Source organism: Corvus kubaryi, unplaced genomic scaffold, assembly GCF_017639235.1.
Source record: "Corvus kubaryi isolate FWS band 111438036 unplaced genomic scaffold, C.kubaryi_AGA036_p1.0 37396, whole genome shotgun sequence".
Classification (NCBI taxonomy): Eukaryota; Metazoa; Chordata; class Aves; order Passeriformes; family Corvidae; genus Corvus; species Corvus kubaryi.
Genome location: NW_024581135.1, coordinates 7,329,511 through 7,349,017, shown reverse-complemented (window position 1 = coordinate 7,349,017; position 19,507 = coordinate 7,329,511).

Below are 19,507 nucleotides of genomic sequence, written 5' to 3'. Positions count from 1 at the left end.
CCCGCCCGCGGCTCCGCTCGGTCCCGGCTCGGCGCCGGTCCGGAGCCGGGCGGGGGGAGCCCAGCCGGTCGCGCCGCGCTCGCCCCCGGGGCTGGGAAGCTGAACGAGATCAGCCCCGCTCTGTGAAAGCCGAGCCCCTCCCTCAGTGCTCTCAGCCGAAATGAGCAAGACTGCAGCAGAAAGTTTATGCTGGCTGCTTTTTCCTTCGCGCTCCACGGAGTTTTTCTCCTTTTTCCCTCCTGCCGCCTCTTCCCTCGGTTCTAAAGCGACTCCAGCCCGCTGCGGTACCGGGGTACGGGCGTGCTTATGTAACACAGGTACGAGGCACAAGCACCGGCCTCACGTCCCCCGCCAGCGCACACGGGGTTTCTGAAATCAACGCGCTTTGTTAAGTTCTACGCCAGCTCCACGCTTCCTTGTGGAGCAGAAGAAATGCATCTCTAATTAGACTTTCACCCAAATAACTTTCAGTGGGGTTGGTTGTGGCACAGACTAAGAATCTGTACCCTCCAGACTCTTGAGCAGCACTTGCCAGAAACATACAAATTCTCTTTCTGCGGGTCCAGCCCAGAGCTGGTGCCAAAGTCAGAATTTGGGGATGGAAGCTGATAAGCTCTGTGAGCAGATTGTGACACCTCAGGCTGATAATGAGCAAGCAGTATTTTGTATATACATAGTATCCTTAAATGACTCGTGCTTTAGAGAAACCTCCCAGTAAAACAAGATACAGTGTGCCGCACACCAAGGCATTTCTGGGGTGTCTTTGAGGGGTGCATGAAACTGCAGCCAGGACAGGTAAAGCTGGTTCAAGAAGAAGCAAAGAAAAAGGACAGACTACAGCCAGAGGCCATGGCACAAGTCTCCTAAAGAAACTGCTGATTTGGAATCTCTCGTGGCATGAGATTCCAGCTTCAGGCATCTCTGAAGCATCTGTTCTTTCAAGAGGGAGGCTGTTGAGCAGTATTTGCTACTGTATCAAAAGTTATACTCCCAGTGCAGGAAGTTATTGCTCAAAAATAAAATTACTTTTAAAAACTCAGGCCCCAGGTTGAGCTTGTTTTATGGTTCTGTCTCCTTTTCCTCCCTACTCCCACCCCCTCTTCTTTTTTTAAGCAATTTGAAGAAGCTCTACAGAGCACGTGTCCAAAAAGTAGCAATGCAAGAAAACAAAAGTTTTGCTAAAGACTTAAGGCTGTGCTTTGCTACTCGAAGGTCCATCCCACTCTGCAAAGGAGAAGGCTGAGGACTTGCTGTGGTCACAGCTCAAAACATCCTTCCAGGGGCCTATGGGGACCCTCAGCTGTGCTTGTAAATCTCATCGTGACTTGAGACATCTGCCAGAACTCCTTTAAATGGGGTTCATTTTCAGAAGATTTTAATTCCCTGGCAGAAAATCTGCTTTAAATCATCTCACACACAATATTCCAAAGTCAAATTTCATCTTGCACATCTAACTCGGACACAAAGGCAGGTGCTGCTGGAGACGGCGATGGTGAGGAAAGCACTGATCTGCTCGGTCTGCAGAAATCTGCTGAGGCAGCCTCGTATGGGAAACCAGCCCTGGGTACAAACATCCCCCCCAGAGAGGGGAGAGCTGTCAGTGTTTACTCCAGTGATACTGAGAAAAATTTCATTTCCAAAGGAAGCCAAATATAAAGTAAAGGCACAGCAAGAGGGTCCCTCCTGGCCCAGACTTGATCATCTCCAGGCACCACAAGCGAGGCATCCGGGCTGGCCTCTAGCCTGCAGGACTGCTCACATTAGCCTCCTTCACCTTAGCAGATTTATTGGATTTTGAGCAATAAAAACCACATTTAGCAAGCATATCAAGGGCTCAGCAGTGCTCTTTCACCTCCCTCTATCATATGCAGACAGGAATGAAACTTAATGGATATAGATGGGAAAAAAAACCATCCTCACATAAAAATGAGACATGATTCAACTCAAAGGTGAGTGTTGAGGAGGAGGGAATGAGTAAATGGCTGTTTGGGGAAAGGGCTAACAGGCTAAATTTCACCATACTCTGCCCAAATATTTGTCCTGAAAAGAAAATGTTGACTTCAAGTTATTGTCACCAGGAGCTCAAGCAAGCAGAGGTAACCTGGAAAATTCAAAGACATTCTTCTTCATCTTGAAATATACTTCTGTTTAACAATCTCACATGGGAACTACTTTAAGACAAAAGAATGAGCTCAAGACATTTTTAGTTGGACTAAGTATCTGTGGGTTTTTGTAAGCTCCTATGAGAACTTTATGTAAAGTTGTCATGCTTGATTTTATGCTTCACAGTGGCTGACCTTCCATGCAAGCCCCAAATCCAGCTTTAAGCTAAAAGAGAAATCTCTTCCTTATAATAACAAGGAAAAAGCGACTTAGGTTAAAAAGTTGCCAAAGACAGAGATAAGATCAATAATTTGCTGGCATTGTTTTTAAATGAACTTCTACAAATTTTGAGATATCTGTTCCTAGAAAGTACAAAGTTTGCTGATTAACCTCCTGCTCTCGCAAGGTAGAACCTAATTAGAGGATGAACCTAACAAGGGCTGGAGCTGTAAAATCTCTGTAAGTGCATGGTTTGTCATTATAAAATATCCCAGAAACAAGGTAGATCAATAGAGTGGGATTCCACAAAATGCCTGCTGAAATCCTCCCAAGCACCACTCTGCTGCTTGCTTCTCCAGTAACGTCATTCCCTGCCATCCCTCCTGTTCCCTGACATGGCTGTTAATCCTCCATAGGTGTAATCTTCTTTGGGAACTGGCTGCTTAGCAAAATGCAGTTCACCCTGGGTGTTGACTGCTAATGTGAGCATCCACCTTAGCCCTGCAAGGAGGTTCTCAAATGTTTCAGTGCCTTTAGGGTGCAATTAAATAACTGAGTGATTACCGAAATATGCTGGAGAATATTAAAGCTGGGAGCAGATGCCTCTGTTACACACTGCAATAGAGCAGGTGGTACTTGTCCATGTTGGAGCAGCCCCTCAGTGCACTGAACGAACCTCCTTCCTGAAATGTTTAAAATGACTAAGAAATCAGCGTGATCAGCCAGGAGAATTGATTAAGCTATCCAGGAAGTCTGAGAGAAAAGAAAATCCCTGCCTGTGACAGAAAAGCCTGCCTGTCCCACTGTCCAAGCGCAGTGAGTGGCTGTGGGCAGCAGAACTGCTGCTGGAGGCAGCACTTCCCAGAGGCTCCTGATCACTATTCAAGTCCTGCAGTAACCTGCTCTTAGAAACTCCCAATACAGTTCCCCAGCCACACATTTTCCTGCCTCTTATTTTCTAAGCCTTATGTTCAAAAGAAAAAGCAAACACAACCCTTTCTTCTTTTTTTTTTTGTCACATTACATGAAATGTATGATGACCCTCCTGAGAAATAAAAAATTAAAGTGTATATTGGTAATTATAGATACCTCACGACAACGTGTTTTTCTACAGCTATAGAAAAATATTTTCTCTCTTTTCTGTTTCACGCAAGTACATAAAATTTACTCTTACTGCTGTTCCACATACCAAGGGCCTAATTCTGTGCTCGCACATGTTGGCAGCTATTGACACGAGTGAACTCAATTTCTGATTCACACCAGTTCATAATCAGATTACAGACTTCTCTGTTTATGGATGAAGAAGTTTTAATACCATGAGGGAGCCTGACTTGGGATCACTGTGAGGCTGCCAGCTCCCCCAGAATTATTAACCACCAGAAGCTATGCTGTGTGTCAGTGCTGGGACTGTGTGAAACAGAACAGGGCAGAGCCTGCCTCCACTCAGCTTCCTAAAAATCCTCTACCCCCAGCAGCTCTCAAGGGAAAGGCCAACAGCTATCATATGCTGTTGGTCATGGCCAGCAAGCTCACACACAGCTCAAAGTATCCCAGGAAAAGCTGTTCCAGGAGGATGGCACTGTGGCCATGCACACACACACACACGTATGCACACAGTCCCACATGCCCTGCAACCTTCGATCTGGCTGCAGCTGTTGAAGGGAATATGAAGGGAAATTCCCTCAAGTAAAGCACAACTTCAGCAGACTCAGTAAATCAGTGGGATGCCAGGCTTCAGCCTGGCTGCAGTGCCAGGAGCTGTTGTTGCTGTGTTAACCCACAGTGTTTGGTTACTGCAGTGAAGGATTTCTCCGAGTGGACACCTCTCCCACTGGGAAAGCACCGTGTTATGCCTGCCAGGTGTTGTCATATTAACTGTGTGTATGTCCACTCCTTTTAGCACTCCAAAATTCCCTCACAGCTTACTGTCTTCAGGTTTTGCAGGACGATTTCCAACCAGCTCAGCGTGGTTCAGTAATGGAAATTTTGAACAAAACCAAGGAGAATCCACTCTGTTGCTGAAAGAAATCTTCAAGACTTATAATATCTAGTCCAATATATGGAACTGATGAAGAAGCAAATATAGATCTTCCTCTTTTATACAGGCTAATATCCACTGAAGCAGAAGGGTACATTTTTATGATTAATTTCTGTTCTTTTTCACTACATTTACTTCAATAGAAAATATTTAGATTAAGTATTTGTAACTCTTTTTAGAAACAAATGGTGTACTAAAAAATTCTGGTGCATAAAGGAGTCATTGGTGGACAATGATTCCTTCACTTAATTTTCTGTAAAGGTGAAGGTGAATGGTATTGACTTACAGCCAGAAGATGAAAAAAAAAATCTTCCTTGTTACAATAATAATGAATTATTTCAACTAGGTTTTGCCTGCAAACATGGGATATCATGAAAATAGATTCAGTGATGTCTACGTATCATTAATTCAGTGCAGGGAGTATGTTGTGAGAAGAGATGGAAAAAACGGCCTGCATACAACTGCCTTGTTACCAGGGAAAAGAAGCAAGTGGTTTTTGAGATACAAAACTGCAAGCAGAGGCAAGAGAAAATGGTCTGTGCCTGAAAGAACTGAATGTGTCACCCACAAGACCTGCACAAGCAGCACTTCACAGGGCACCTCTTAGCAGCAACCTCTGTGGGCTGCTGAATGAATTCTGATGAACCACAGGCAGTGCCACAAGCAAAGAGTATCATCTTCAGGATCCCTCCAGTGTGTCCTGTGCGTGCCTGCTAGCAGACCCAAACAGGGAATGAGGAAAGAGCAACCTTGTGTATTTTTCATTTTCAAGTGAGGCTTCAGAGGAATAGACAATACTATCCAAGAAAACAAAACAAAATTAAGCAGAAAACCGACATACATGGCCACCAAACTATATTAATTTTCTTTAGCACACTGTGTATTGACAGATACACATACTTCACAAGTGAAGAACTTCAGGAAAAAAGAACAAATCCTTTTTCTTTGGTCTCAGATGAATTCCACAGCAGACCCCAGGAGCACTCTGCTTCACCTCACTGCATTTAGCCTTCTATTTGCACAAGCTATTGCAGTACAAAAAAAAAGAAGGTGAACCTGACCTCTCTGAGAAGTAGGTTTAATTTCATGCATAACTATTGCTCACACTGCTAATAGGATTCAATATTTCTACCATGCAAGAGCTACAGGATGAGTAATGCTTCTGCATGTGTGAGGATTTACAGGAGCACAGCCACCCATCTCCCTACCTATGGGCATTGCACCACACTCAGGAGCTGCCACAGAGTACTGGAGACATGCCAAGAGTAGTGTCAAGTAATGTCACGTTTCCGAACAGGTTGTGCGTCTTTACGCCTTGAAGTCTTGCTTGTCACAGGAAACACTGAACACCATGCAGAGCACCTGGTTTGCAAAAACATTGAAGCCCTGCCCAGTGCTGATTCTCCAGAGATCTTCTTGCTCACTGAAGACAGGCCTGAGCACTGGATTTCTGGGTTGAGACCATAGCCAAAAGCAGGAGAGGATTTATCGAAGGTTCAAGATTAGCATACAAGCTTGAATGAAATGTCAAGCAAGAGTGAGAGTATTTTGTCTAAGCAGGAACATCTCCCTTATTTCAATATATATAATAAGCCATCCAGAGGCAAGCCCCCTTTTTAAAGATTAGACCCCAGGCAGCAGCTAAACTTCTGAAACAGTATACAAATTCCTAGACTGAGAGCCAGTCCAGCTTTCCAAGTACTCATGTACCTAAAAGGTAGCCCTGAAAATTTTTCAAGGCTTTGCCAAATTTACTATGGCAGAACTTAATGTGATCAAATTCTTTTTCCCTTCAGCATGAAGTTGTTATGCCACGACTCCTTCTGCATCTGGGGTATTTGCACTATGTATCTCATGAAAGCAAATTTCACCGTGAGCCATTGTTTTTCAATGAGAAATTTTGCCCTGAACTGTTTGTATGTAGAATCATACAAATCCTGAAATCAGCAAAGACATAATGGAAAATAAAAAAAGGAAATTTTACATTATTTAGAGGGTTTGAAGTTTAAATTAATAGTTTGGAGTGATGGAGACTGACATGGAGAAGTAGGGAATTTTATGTTAAGTCTCAACAGCTGCAAAAAAGATACTTTCCAGATTAAACAAACACCAAAAATTCAACAAAAACAGAAAAAAAATATTTGGCTACATAAACCCTTTTCCTTTGTCTGTCTGGGTTAATACAAGCCTAAAAGCCTAAGCAAAATTTCAGAGGCATGCTATCACTAAGGAAAAAATGAGAACAATAAAACTTAAACCATAATTATTTCCATTATGCTTCAATGCCACTGCATAACAGACCAAAACTCTCCCTACCTTCACTCTGTGTAAATCTTATAGCACACAACATGATAATTTTTTCACAAATGAAAGATAATCTACCATCAAATGAGTACTTTCCCTGGAACATTGCAGAGCAGTTTGCTCAAGGAGCAACAAGAAGCAATTTCCATCAGAAATGAAAAGATGGTTTTTCTACCTCTGAAGACCACCCTAAGTCTCTTTTCCCCACAAGACATGTATTCCTGTCTCCCCACTTAAAAAATGTTTTTACAAGACTTTCAAGGGACTGAAGAAGGCCCTAACTCATTGCCACATGTATAAAAATGCAGATGAGCAATTAATATTCTGGTGTATTCTTTTCTCACAGAATTTATTGGTTTGGCTTAGTCTGCATACACGTGTTATGACCCTGAGGCAGGGCAACAGATCAGCCCCTTCCCTTATCTGGTGTGAAAACCCATTGTTTAAGACATCAGGCCTGGGCCATCAGGGAAGCAACAGCAGGTCTAAGCAAAGGACCATCATAGCATGTTCCTTTGCTGTGGCAAAACCCACCCTTTTAATCAATCAGGATGAAAGATGGGATAGCCGACAACCATGTCAGAAGAACTGCAGCTCAGATTTCCAAGGTGGCTGTTAGGAAGTCACTGCTAAGTCTCTCCACCTCTGGGGCAGGAGAGAGCATCCTGAGAATAGCAGAGCCTCAGGCAAGCTGCCAGAGTTGTTCTGGCAGTGCTGATCGCTGAAAGTGAACCTACCTGGTAAACTAAGTGTTCTGCACAATCTCAAAGTGTTGCTTCAGTAAATTAAAATGCAGGGTTGTACAAGGAAAATGCTGGTGAGGAAGAAAACTTTGAAACTTCAATGAAAATGGGAGAAGACAAACCACAGGAATTTGAAAGAAGACCTTGTCCAAAGCACCAATAAAAAAAGAGAAACTCGCATTTTAGGTATAATCCCTACCAACAGGCTATGAAGACAACAGTGGGGTTGCAGTCCAGGACCAGACTTGACTGCTATTGCTCCCATCCATAAATGCTGCTGTTAACATGTTCCTGGAAGACAATTCTCTTCCTCTATGTGTAAAATTTCCCAGTCTCTTCAGATTTGTAATGCCTTTTCAATAAGAAAGCATCTGAAATCCCCCTTATCTCTGTTTTCTCCTCAGTCAGAAGTGTGTCAGTCACAAGCCCACGCTGCTCAGCCACCATGATTGCTGCTGTGCTTCAGCTGACAAGCTGTGAACGTTTTGGCTGCCCAAAAATCGTTTGGAACATATTTACTTCCTTTTGTTAGAATGATGTTTGCCTCTTACTGGCACGTACCAATGTACCTTCACACGCATACATCGGGGGTTTTAGTGACATCAAGTATCACATCCAAGCAGTTAGGAAATACTACCTTGTTAGTGAGACACAGCATTACTGCCAGCTACTCATTCCAATATCACTTAAACATGCATAGAAATCATGTCCTTATGCCTTAGCACCCTTTTTATAATCTGATTATAAAAAAGTAGAACATTATGTGGGGAAAAACAGTGTGGATCCCACTCCTGTACTTTGCAACAAACCAAGAAGAGTTTCAATGTAAATTACAGTCAATGTCACTAGGATTAAACTAACCAAGGAAGATGTGGGATCAGAATGCTTTCTTCTTTCTTTTGGGCCGCAAGCCTTTCAGTAAATCCCAGAGAGCTGTTGAAGACCTGTGGTATTCACAATGCTGGGAAGAATTTATCGAGAACAACCAGGTCTCATATGCAGCTACATATTCTCTAGCAATTGTGCTATCTTCTAACAACTAAATCCAGAAATTATATTATCCTGCTCTCAGTAAAATATCACAACTTATGCTTGCTGGAATACTGAAGGCCTCAAACACAGGCTGACAGCTATAGTATCTGTAGGCAAACCCTGTTCGTTGCATTTACTCATAACTTGTGAGGCAAATGTAACACAGCCATCCTGCACACACAGTAAAAGGACACCAGCTCCAAACACATAATCCAGCCATTATTTTGATTGCAGTATGTTTTCCAAACTGATTCAAAAATACGTTTTTATTAAAGTGCGTGATTTGTCAAAAGCACTCCCAGGAGGTGCAAGAAAAACAGCAAAGAAATTGGAGCTTGCTTAACCAAGTTTATAAACCTGCTGTTTCAGCCTCAAAGATGAATTACACTGCAGGAGCACGCACGTTCACTAAATGTCCGTGCTCTCCTTCTTGCCCTCCTACCTATGTTCAAAGAATAGAATAGAAAAACATAAATCAAAGTCTCAGAACATACTTCTCCCCCAATTCCGAAGCTGCCATATCTCTATACCAGAATCATAATCCCCTGCAATACAAATAGAAAGCACAGCCCAGCAATCACCACTTCAAAATAATTACAGGCCACACAGTAATTTATACTTATCTAGAGCCTTTCACCCCAAGAATCCCAAAGCAATTTATTCACAATATAGATGTAGCTGATATGAAAACAATAATGCCAAGGAGCTACTTGGGAATTGAGGTATTGTCTAAATCATGCGGATCTTTGCAGTCTAAAATTTACTCATTAACCTGATAGCAGTTCGAACTAAATTGATTGAAACCTTCCATCTCAAATTTAGGACTATTCTAGGCACTTACAGGCATGTTCTGAGCCTTTCTTTAATTTCAGTCAATGACATTGAAAAATCAAGAAATTAAAAGACTTGAAACAACACTTCCCAGTAGACATACACAGCTTCAGGAGGTGCTCATCTTAAGCACAACCAGGCCTAACATGCCCTTCTAGAAAGAAAAAAGGCCTGAATTTCTATGCTTGCTTCCCTTTACTTTATAAAATTTAATTTTAATCCATCCAGGCGGTGGCTAAGTACTGGCCTACAGGCAGAGCTTCGCTCCTTCTGTGGTAGCTCTGAAATATCATCATTTACCTCCCAGCTGCTCAGTAAATTAAAGCAGACAGCCTACAGGTGCTTGCTGGAGTTCCAGCACTCTCAATAGCACCAGGCCACACAGGTACAAATTGGTCTTTAAGTAGAGCTCTGAAATAGCTGCTGGTTCTCTAATCCTCCAACCGTGCCCCTGGGGCTCTGGGGGAGAGGAAGCTTGGGAAACTGAAGGGATCTGTATTTCTAACAATTAACTGGTAATCCATTTACATTTTCAAAGCTGTTTTCACATGGAAAAAGGCTACTGGCTCTTTCTATATTCTTAAACACAGATTTTGTTACGGCTTTCCTGAGTCTTCAAAGTGCAGACACACAAACGTTGAAAGCATTCACTGTACACTTTGTACGATCCCCAAAAGGCTAATTTGGGGAATATAAAAATCTCTTTTGCAAGGTGAGCTGTAGACACCAGTGACAGCAGAGCTCCCTGGCAATCTTCAGATCCAGAGAGATCACAGCAAACCCCAGCATTTTAAGGGATAGCTAGATATTATTACCACATTTTAAAATCAGGAAATTGAATTAAAACACCTTCATGCCATAGGATGCTTCAGTCTTAAGGGCAGGAAACTCTTTTCCCTTGCTCAGCCCTCTGTAACATATTTCTCTACCCAAATATGTACATAGGCCTGTCGGGGAAATACAGGATTTTTGATGTTTTGAGTGAGAGCAGCACACAGGAGAGGACTGCAGCATCTCATCTGCATGGCTGATGCATCTGCAGTCAATCTGATCACTGAAAGCATCGGCCTCACTGCACCATCAGGAGTGTTGCTGGCTTAGGAAGGAGGAAAAGCTAAGTGTGTTCTGGGGAGCAGAGTGTTTCTTTTGTTTTAAAATAAGATAACATCAGGGGGAAACCTTACTATTGTTGCTGTCTGTGTGGTACCAGGCTTCTGTTTCACTCCTGAGTGGCAGCGGCAGCATCTCTCAACAGGGAGATGGGATTTTGCTATGAAAATGCAGAGAGAGAAGCCAGTGGATTGGCAGTTCCTTGCACTTCCTCATGATCCCTGGGCTGACAGCTGATCCACTAACAACACTCAAAACAAGTGAATTATTCATGCAGTTTTCATAATATAATGCTGGAGATGGTTGATTGCATTGCCTCACACTGAATTTCTTTTCCTTATTACTTTTCAGGGGGCAAAGATGTCACAAAATGAACATCTTTGTTTAATTAAAATGTCCTTAGAAATTGCAAATATTCAGTGTTGTCTATTAAGATACAGATGCCACAGAAAAAAAAAGTGATGAAATAACAGACCTCATAATGAGACTGGATTTGGCTAAACTCTGAAACTAAAACAGCCAAGATATGGGGTTTATTTCTTTTTCAATCTCATATCACTTCAATTTGTGGTTCACATCTTCAAGAGGTGAAAAACAATTTCATTTTATAAAAAAAGCTGCCCAAAGGAGCTATGTCAATTTATTCCACCTGGGAATCTCATTCTGTGCTAATCTGTTTCATTCATCCCCTTTTCTTGACATAGAACTGCCAAGGGACTAGCCTGGATGTAGGAATGTATTACCCAAGTGTCACCAGTAATGCTGTCTCTTTTTCTCCCGTTCTCTCTAGAGCATTCAAGCCAGAACTGACATCAAAACTGGATTTGTGAAAGTGAGTGGAGGCAAGGGCAAGGAAAAAAAGGGCCGAAGGATTAGAATTCTGTAGTAAATTCTGGGTAAAACAGGCTCTGTCACTGCCTTTACTGCAGACAGGAGTTAATTCCATAGTTCAGTTTTATCTTCTGTGTTCATATATTTATGAAAAGGATTTACAACTTGGAGCTTGTAACTGTAAGGTAGTGTATTAGATGACCCCAGTGGTCCCACGAATCTTCATCTCTGGTTTCACTGCTCTCATGGAGCACAACTATTGTGAGAAGCTGGTTTGGCAATAGCAAGGATTTTGATTATCCACACAATAGGTCTTGCACTGACTTTGGAGTTCAATAAAGAATCATTGCAGAGACCTGATGTCAGGGAGTACATATTTGCTGCTTCCTATGTTTCTAATCACAGTACACTGGGCTGGAAAGACATCCTGGGGTATTCAGTCCAGTCCCTTGCCATTGCAGGTGACCAAATAATAAAACCCATTTTTGTAACCTGATGGATTGCTTTGTTCTGTCAGAAGAAATTTCATGTCGTGTAGTTTTATTTCTAGTTACAGAAACTTTCAGTCAGTGCCAGGCACACTCTTGATGGAAATTTATTTTTCAGTCTCAGGATATTGAAGAGGATGGGAGGGAGAAAGGGAGAGAGGGAGGGGGGGAAGGAAGGAAGGAAAGAAGTCAGGATCAAAAAATATTCAATGTCACACAATCAACAAAGAATTAGGACTTAGGAATATACTTATTTACCATGTATAAAAAATAGGCCATCTCAAAAGAAATTCAAGTTGTCTTCCCATTAAAGTACAAATTTGGCTGTAAAAGTGGCTGTACTGATGGAACAAAGTTCTGTATCTCATTTGATTTAGTTCCAAAAGATGGTCTAACTGAAAAAGGCACTATGACACTGCACAACAAAGTTCATGCTAAATGGATTTAAATTACAGAACTGATAGATCTTAGAACATAAATTTTAATTTAAGTGTCTGTCTTAGCTCTGTGCTGCTGTACATTGCATTTAGAAGCAGATATAAGTGATCATTAATAAAATTCACAGTAACATTAAAAACTAGTGAGGTAGTCAATAATACTGGGAACTGCTGGATTATGTAAATCAACTGGCAGAGTAACATATACTTTAAAACTGCAAAATGTCAAGTATTAAAGTTTCTTAAAAGGTGGGAAACAGGACAGCTGGACATGCTGGCAATGAAAGGGACTTGTCATAGGAAATCCCCAACAAAATGTGACAACCACAAGAGAGAAGGGGCAGAGCAAATATTTGGCTGCATGAGAAACAGAACCCAGAATGCTCAGGAGAGATTTTTTTTTCACACTTTTTTAAAGGAGCTGTTGAAAGTGCCAAAGAAGGAGAGGGGAAGAAGAACAGGCTGAAGGCAGAACAGGACACATGAGTGGTGTGACAAGACAGAGAGGGATTATCAGCACTGAATAACTCAGAGCTCACCTGGTATCACACAGGTTTATGATCAGGATGTAACTGTGAGAGTTTTCACTCCCATCATGGCTACTGTTGGAAAGAGACTTCCCCTCTAGCCTGTAAGAACTGCAATGTCTTACAGCTTCTGCTCTACTTCATAGATAGCTTCGTAGTTTATTGTAAAGCACTTCCCTAAAGTAATACTCTTCCATTCCCTGGTAGCTTTGTATCTAGCTTTACACAATTAATTAGGGAAGTGTTCAAAGACCTAGATTTTAAACCACTTAATTAATTAGAAATGAAGGTTTAATGGTTATTCCTCTCAGACTATTTAATTTAAAGAGAGAATTTGCAGGAAAAAGAAGGAAGAGAAATCAATTTAGTGTATAACAAATTGCAACAGAAAGCAGAAAAGAGATGAACATATGTATCTGTTTACTGTTTGACTGGGTAAGAGCATCCCTATCAGAGCACAAGGGGTTGCAAATTTTTGGTAATGGGGACACAACTCATCAGTTCCAAGAAGCTGCCCATTCAAACGAACTGGTGTTTCCATCACACCCCAGGACGTCACTGTTTCCATCCCACCTCCCAAAAACTACATCCAGAAACACAGGAACAGAGGAGCCTTGCTCCAAATCTGAGAAAAGGCTGGAAAAGAGAGAGGACCTCCCGAGGGCCCCTCCCAAGAGCAGGTGCCAGCAGCTAGCATTCAGCCCAGCACCGTGCCAGGCAGGAAGGCTGAAGGCTCCTGCCATGGTATCATAGGAGGAAGATGACCCTTTTCAGAAGGAGAAGGACACATGTAGCCCCATAATGTCCCTGACTAGAAAAACTAGTGAGTCATCATCCTAACACCCAGCTGAGCAATGTGATTTCATGCAGGACACACTTACTTGAGCTAAATTTTTCTATTACAGGAAACAAAGACATGCTGCAGCAGCAGCAGCCCATCAGTTCTACTTTGTAAGAGCTGTCACACTGACATCTCTCTAAAAGCAAAATTCCTTTTTATGCCAGTGGAAGGTTTGAAAGCCAAATGATGGGAACATGCCCTTCTAAGTTACTGAAACATTTTCAGTTGTTCCTTTCCCTGAGGTATCTGCCACAAACAAGACAACCCAAGACTGAAGATGGGATAACTTAGTAAAGAACACTGAAATACTTCTAATAATATGAGTAAGACCTAGGAAAATATCAGAGCTGCTGTTGCGCTAAGCTTTGTAAAGACAATAAAAGAGACTGCCCCTCTACTGAGACATTCCAAATCTAATCTCTGCTTTTAAAACCAAATTACTCTGGTACAGAGAAAACATCAGGCTTTGGGCTGGGGAGAGATGTTGCTTTGTTGTTTTATTTTAAGAACTTGGAATTTGATAGGATCTAAGTATGAGCATTCAAAAAACCACTAAATTTGAAAAGAGGCTTTGTTCATGAGTACTGGCAAGACTGATTGGTGTTAAGATGAAATGAAACTCCAAAGCATATAACACTTCAAAATAAATACCAGCATGCAGCACTGCTGTGATTTTGCAAGCCATCTGCATGATTTATCCCCATATGATGGTTTAGCCACCTATCTGTTTTTACCAAAGCATTTGGGATAAAGGCTTGCTGATGCAAAGCATAGCTTTTTTTCTCTCAGCTATTGCTAACTAAGCCTGTCACTAATTCAAATCAATTCAGTTGGTCTAATTAAATCAGGAATGGATCTGCTCAGACCTGGGCCTCTCTTCCACAATTCATATAGAAAAAATATTTACAGTGAATATTGGTATTCCACATCAACAACTGCCTTTTTAAAAAAATAAGGGATAATCTTTCACACTGAAGAGAGGAGGGGGGAAATATTAGCTAAAGTTTTTTGACTTTCAGGGGGTAAATCTGGATACAAAGCCTAAGAAACTCTAAGGAGTAAGGAATAAATGCCATACTGCCCACAAAGCAATAAGATTGGCTGGATAAGTCAGTGGCCTGGGGTAAACAGCAAAATATTTACTCAACAAATCTCTGTGTCCACCCCAATAAATTCTAGTCTGGCCAGCAGCAGTATCACTGCCAAGGAGGGAGGATGCCTCTGCATTTTCTGTTCCAGTCAGGACGGGATTTAATCCTAAACATTTTTTTAAAAATCATTTCATATCTAAAATTTATGTAATCTCTTATGACTAACTCCTCATTGTAACAGAAGTTTTAGTGTATGCAATTATCTCTTTAGTTTGGGTTTTAAATTAATGTCAGTCATTCTCCTTCCATTTAAAATCTCATTTTTCACATGTACAACACTTTCAACCAGCTTTGGAAGAGAAATATCAAAGGAGCTAATTCCCCCCTGGTTTAATTTAACTGAAGAAAAGAGAGTTACAGAAAGGACAGTTTCGAATCATTACAGTGTGTCTGAACTCTCACAAGCAAGACAGAAAGCAGTGGCAAATCTATAGATGCATAAAGATTTCAGTGTCTTTTACTGGGTTTTAATGAGGCTTTTTCATTTTAACTGAGGGGAGGGCAGGGAAAGAGGAAAGTATTTCTGCAACACCATGGTAAACATACCATGGAACAACACTTTTATTCTCTGACCCCTATTATGCTCCTGGAATTGCCCACAAAATGAAGCATAATTGATGTGATGATCAAATCCCCTTCCTCCAAGCACCATAATAATTTCCTGCACCAAAATACTGTGGGACTCTTGTCAGAAGACGAGTCCTCAGCACCTTCCAAGAAGCAGCAGCTTTCTTGGCACCATCATTCTGTTTCAACCAAATCATCTGTTCCATATGCTAAATTACTCCCACACTTCAAGCTGCACGACTGCTGTGCTGTCACTCTGCTGCTGCCCCAGCATGGTGGGTTTTGCTTTGGGACATTTTGTCCAGGCCAAACCTGGCCATACAGAAGATGCCGACACTTAGCAAGTGGTTGCTTTAAAGATGCCTCATTACATCTGATTTTGACTAACAAATGATGTAGGTAGGTAAATAAAATTTGTCATGATGAACCTGAAAAAAACCTCTCTCGTAATTATGTTCACTTTACTTATGTATTCTACCAAATCCACTACATGTTCTTCCACAATATGAACTCCCCTGAATAAAAAGAAATTTATAACTGAGTGTCTTTTGAGCTCCTCCTTTCTGTATTTCTGTTCCCATATTAAGCAAACGTAAGGATTCATAGTAATAATGTGTGCACACATAAATATCAAATCCTGTTTCTGAGTTTTAACTTTGGAATTCACTCCCCAGACAAAATTTGAATGCTCTAAAATGAGCCAGGAAAATTGTCAAAGTGAATTGTGAGCAAATAGTTGAGAATGTTTGAGAAGTTTGGAAGCAGTATTTGGTGTATTCATTTGGCTCCATCTTTCCACAGGATTGATCTGAATGCATTATGAAGATTATTAGAATGCATCCCTCCTTTGCATGGAAAATGGAAATTCTCTGACAAATTGCTTGAAGTGGAATGTATTCAATTCCATCCCAAGAGATAACATTTTGTTTTGGGAAGAGCCAGATGCATGAATGCTGCAGGCACACAAGTACTTAAAGCTGTGTATAGTGTATCATTTAGAAGGCACCTCCCTAAAAAGGCAGTGCTGGAAGATTGAGCAGAGTCCAGAACACTACTGGTCCCTTTCTGGTCCAAAAAGGAGGGGAACCTCCTGGAAAACCTCTGTCACAGCAAGGCAGTTGGATTTGGGGGAATCCAGAAAGGCAGCCTGGCACCTGGCCAGAGGGCAGCATGGGGATGGGCAGCTGCTAACAAGAACAGCAGCAGCCACTGAATACAAATGTCTGCTAAAGCAACAAGATTGAGTAACAGACTAAAGCACACTGGTGGTGCTGCTTTTCCAAAACGGAAGCCTTCCTAAAGAAAAATATTCCAGGTTTTTAATTACAAGTTTTCATTTTCAATGTTTTATATTTCAATTCTAGGTTTAAAAGAAAGAGAAAAATAAACCAACAAACTCTTGGTTTTGGCAGAAAGCAGAAACTTCTTTCTCTCACACGCACATTTCATTTAATTGGTAATTTGCCAGTAAAGGACTTCTGACAGAAAAAGTTGGTCCACCCCATGCTGATTCAAGCACTGTGAAAATGAATTTTAAAAATTCTCCAGCATTTAGAGGGGGGAGCAAGTTTCCCTTTGCCCCAAGCACAGCACCTTCAGTTTGGTACCCAGGACATGAGCAGCAGCTCGCTAGAAACTCCCCCGGCTTTGGGCAGTGAGATGCACAACACTGTGGTTACACCTGAAAATGCAATGAGCACACTGAATGAGTGACGCTACCACATTGCAAAGATGACAGAAGGAAAAACTGCAGGAGAAGCAACTTCTACAAATGCTATATTTAGATCTGGCCATGATGTGGAGTAGCTCAGCATACCTTTACTCTGAAACTATTTTTTCCAGCATTCTTAAAATATTACTTCTAACCCATAAGAAATATTCCTCATTGATTTTGACAGTTATATATATCTTACCCAGAGATGAGCTTTCAGTGACTGGCAAGTTAAATTTTTCCATGCCACTGGTTTGCAGATGGGGCAGTCAGCTCCCTGAATGGCTTAAATCTCACTGTGGTTCAAAAGACTTCATATTGCTGAAGGTTTCTTTCCTAAGAAACATTGGCAAATTTAATGTCAAAAAAGGTAGGCAAGTAATCTGTGACTGACATTTACACACACACACAATCATATGCAGTATATTAACTCAGTGTTTATGGCTCTGCTTGCAATTAACAGCACTGCAATTAAGTTCTGGCATAATACTGCATTTCAAAAGGCCAACAGAAGGATGGATATAAAATAAGCCAGCAGAAAAAGCCCTCTATCATTGCATTTTTCCTTAGGTGACTGCATCCTTAAAGATGGACTCACAAGAACTGCGATTGGGCTGTGCCTGTGGAATGCTCAGGAAAAAGCTTCTTTGTCACAGTCCTGCTGGGGATGATCTGACCCAAATTTCAATACCTGTTCTGAAAACAAATGTAAGGCATGAGTCACTCGGCCCATTATCAAATACCATACCCAAAGTAGACAACAAAAAATGGTGATTTGCAACATGACCCTCTGCTTAATACTGCAGTTTTATTTCTTCTTTATTCCAAAGAATCCAGCTACGAGTGCTGTTGTCAGATTTCCAAACATCTCAGCAGCATGGATTGCCTCCTTTTAGGAAGATGCTCTCAGGCCCATCTGTACAATACTGAGTTACAGGGATGACATGTGCTTGGCTGATGTATTTCCCCCTGAGTGCCCATTCAGCATTTGTGCCCTTGCACCTCATCCAAACAGGCTAAACGATTGCTGGTGCAGCTGGTCATAAAGTTTCCAACAAAACAGCTATCCATCAAAAAATGCCAGTCTGTAGAAATTAATTCTTGTCTTACAAAATGTCAGTTTTGATTTACCAGGGGCAATCTTTTGCTTTCCAGCGGGATTTCTGACAAAAAGCACACAGCACATTTTACCCCAGAGACCCCCATGGGTGAGTGTGCTCATACAGTACCACCCTTCTGGCCCATTGAAGATCCCAGGACTTCTCACATGCCTGGGTGCCTTTTAAAGCAACTGGAAAATGAGCACAGACTTTACAAGGTCGTTCATCTTTAAGGCACTTTCTAAATATTTAAATATGATCTATTGTTTATGACGTTTCCTGATGAATCCGGGGTAGCTACCCGGGAGAAAGGCTGCATGCAGTTTAGATGCCACCTCTGCAAGGCAACAGTTGGGCAAGGATTTTCATCGACACGACTCTGGACTTAGGACCATGGACAGCACACTCTGACTGATTGATTTGTTATTGCTTTGGAGCGATCAGAAATAGTCCTGATCCTTTATTCACTCACATAATGTAAACTGCCAAGGGGATGATATCAGGCTAAATACTGCTCGCTGGTGTCTTTTTAATCTTAGTTGTATGGCATCTTTTCTCAGATTAGTTAATGGATGTAGCACACATAACATAAACACAGAAAAGGCTCTGTGTCATTGGCAATCACAGAGCTCTGCTGTCGTTAGAAAGGAAAGTAAAAGTGAGCATGCAAAATGCTCTTCACTTTGGAGACACAAAACACAAGGAAGCTAATTTGTTTCTCTGCTATTACCATTTCTGAACCTGGCAAGTGTCTCCTAAACTGAGTCCTATTTTATTCATAAGAATTACGCAGCACTTTCAGTAAAGCAGCTGGCAACTACCAGTCATTCTGCCTTTTAAAGCTGAATAAGCAAACCTTTTTGTTTTATTAACTAGTACAGGTTTTGTTAGTGCCATCTGTAATACAAGTCATTCTACTGATTACCAGGCTGGCTTGTGCTAATTAGCTAAATCACACTTCAGAAAAAGATCACTGAATCCTCCAAGTTTTAGGAAAGGTAGATGATCTGGCTTATCAAAAAAATCATTCCAGAACAGTGCGTATCTGTTGTATTTTATCCCTGCACAGTAATCAGAAACCTCTTTCTGAAAAACTTCTGAGGAGCCAGGAGTGATTCAGAGTTAAAAGTCCGGGGTGTGGAGCAGGAGCACTTACAAATGAAAGTAGCACCTAGTGCTTGTTATCTGCTTGTGTCAATTCACCACAGATAATTGAAATGTGTTTGCTCTCCAATTAGTGCTTGTTTCTGTCCTTGGTACTGTGCTAAATCAGTTTAATGGATGAAACTTGCTGATGGTTTAGTATCACTCTGGCTATTTTGACACTAAGCAGATTTAGCACTGATTTCTAGCATGCGTTACTTTATTCAAACACAGTTTGGATTTATATATACTTATATATACACACATAAGGCATAATGATCCGTGAAGTGAGGGTGGAGTAAGGCTATCTCCTGTATGGTAAGTCCAAAGT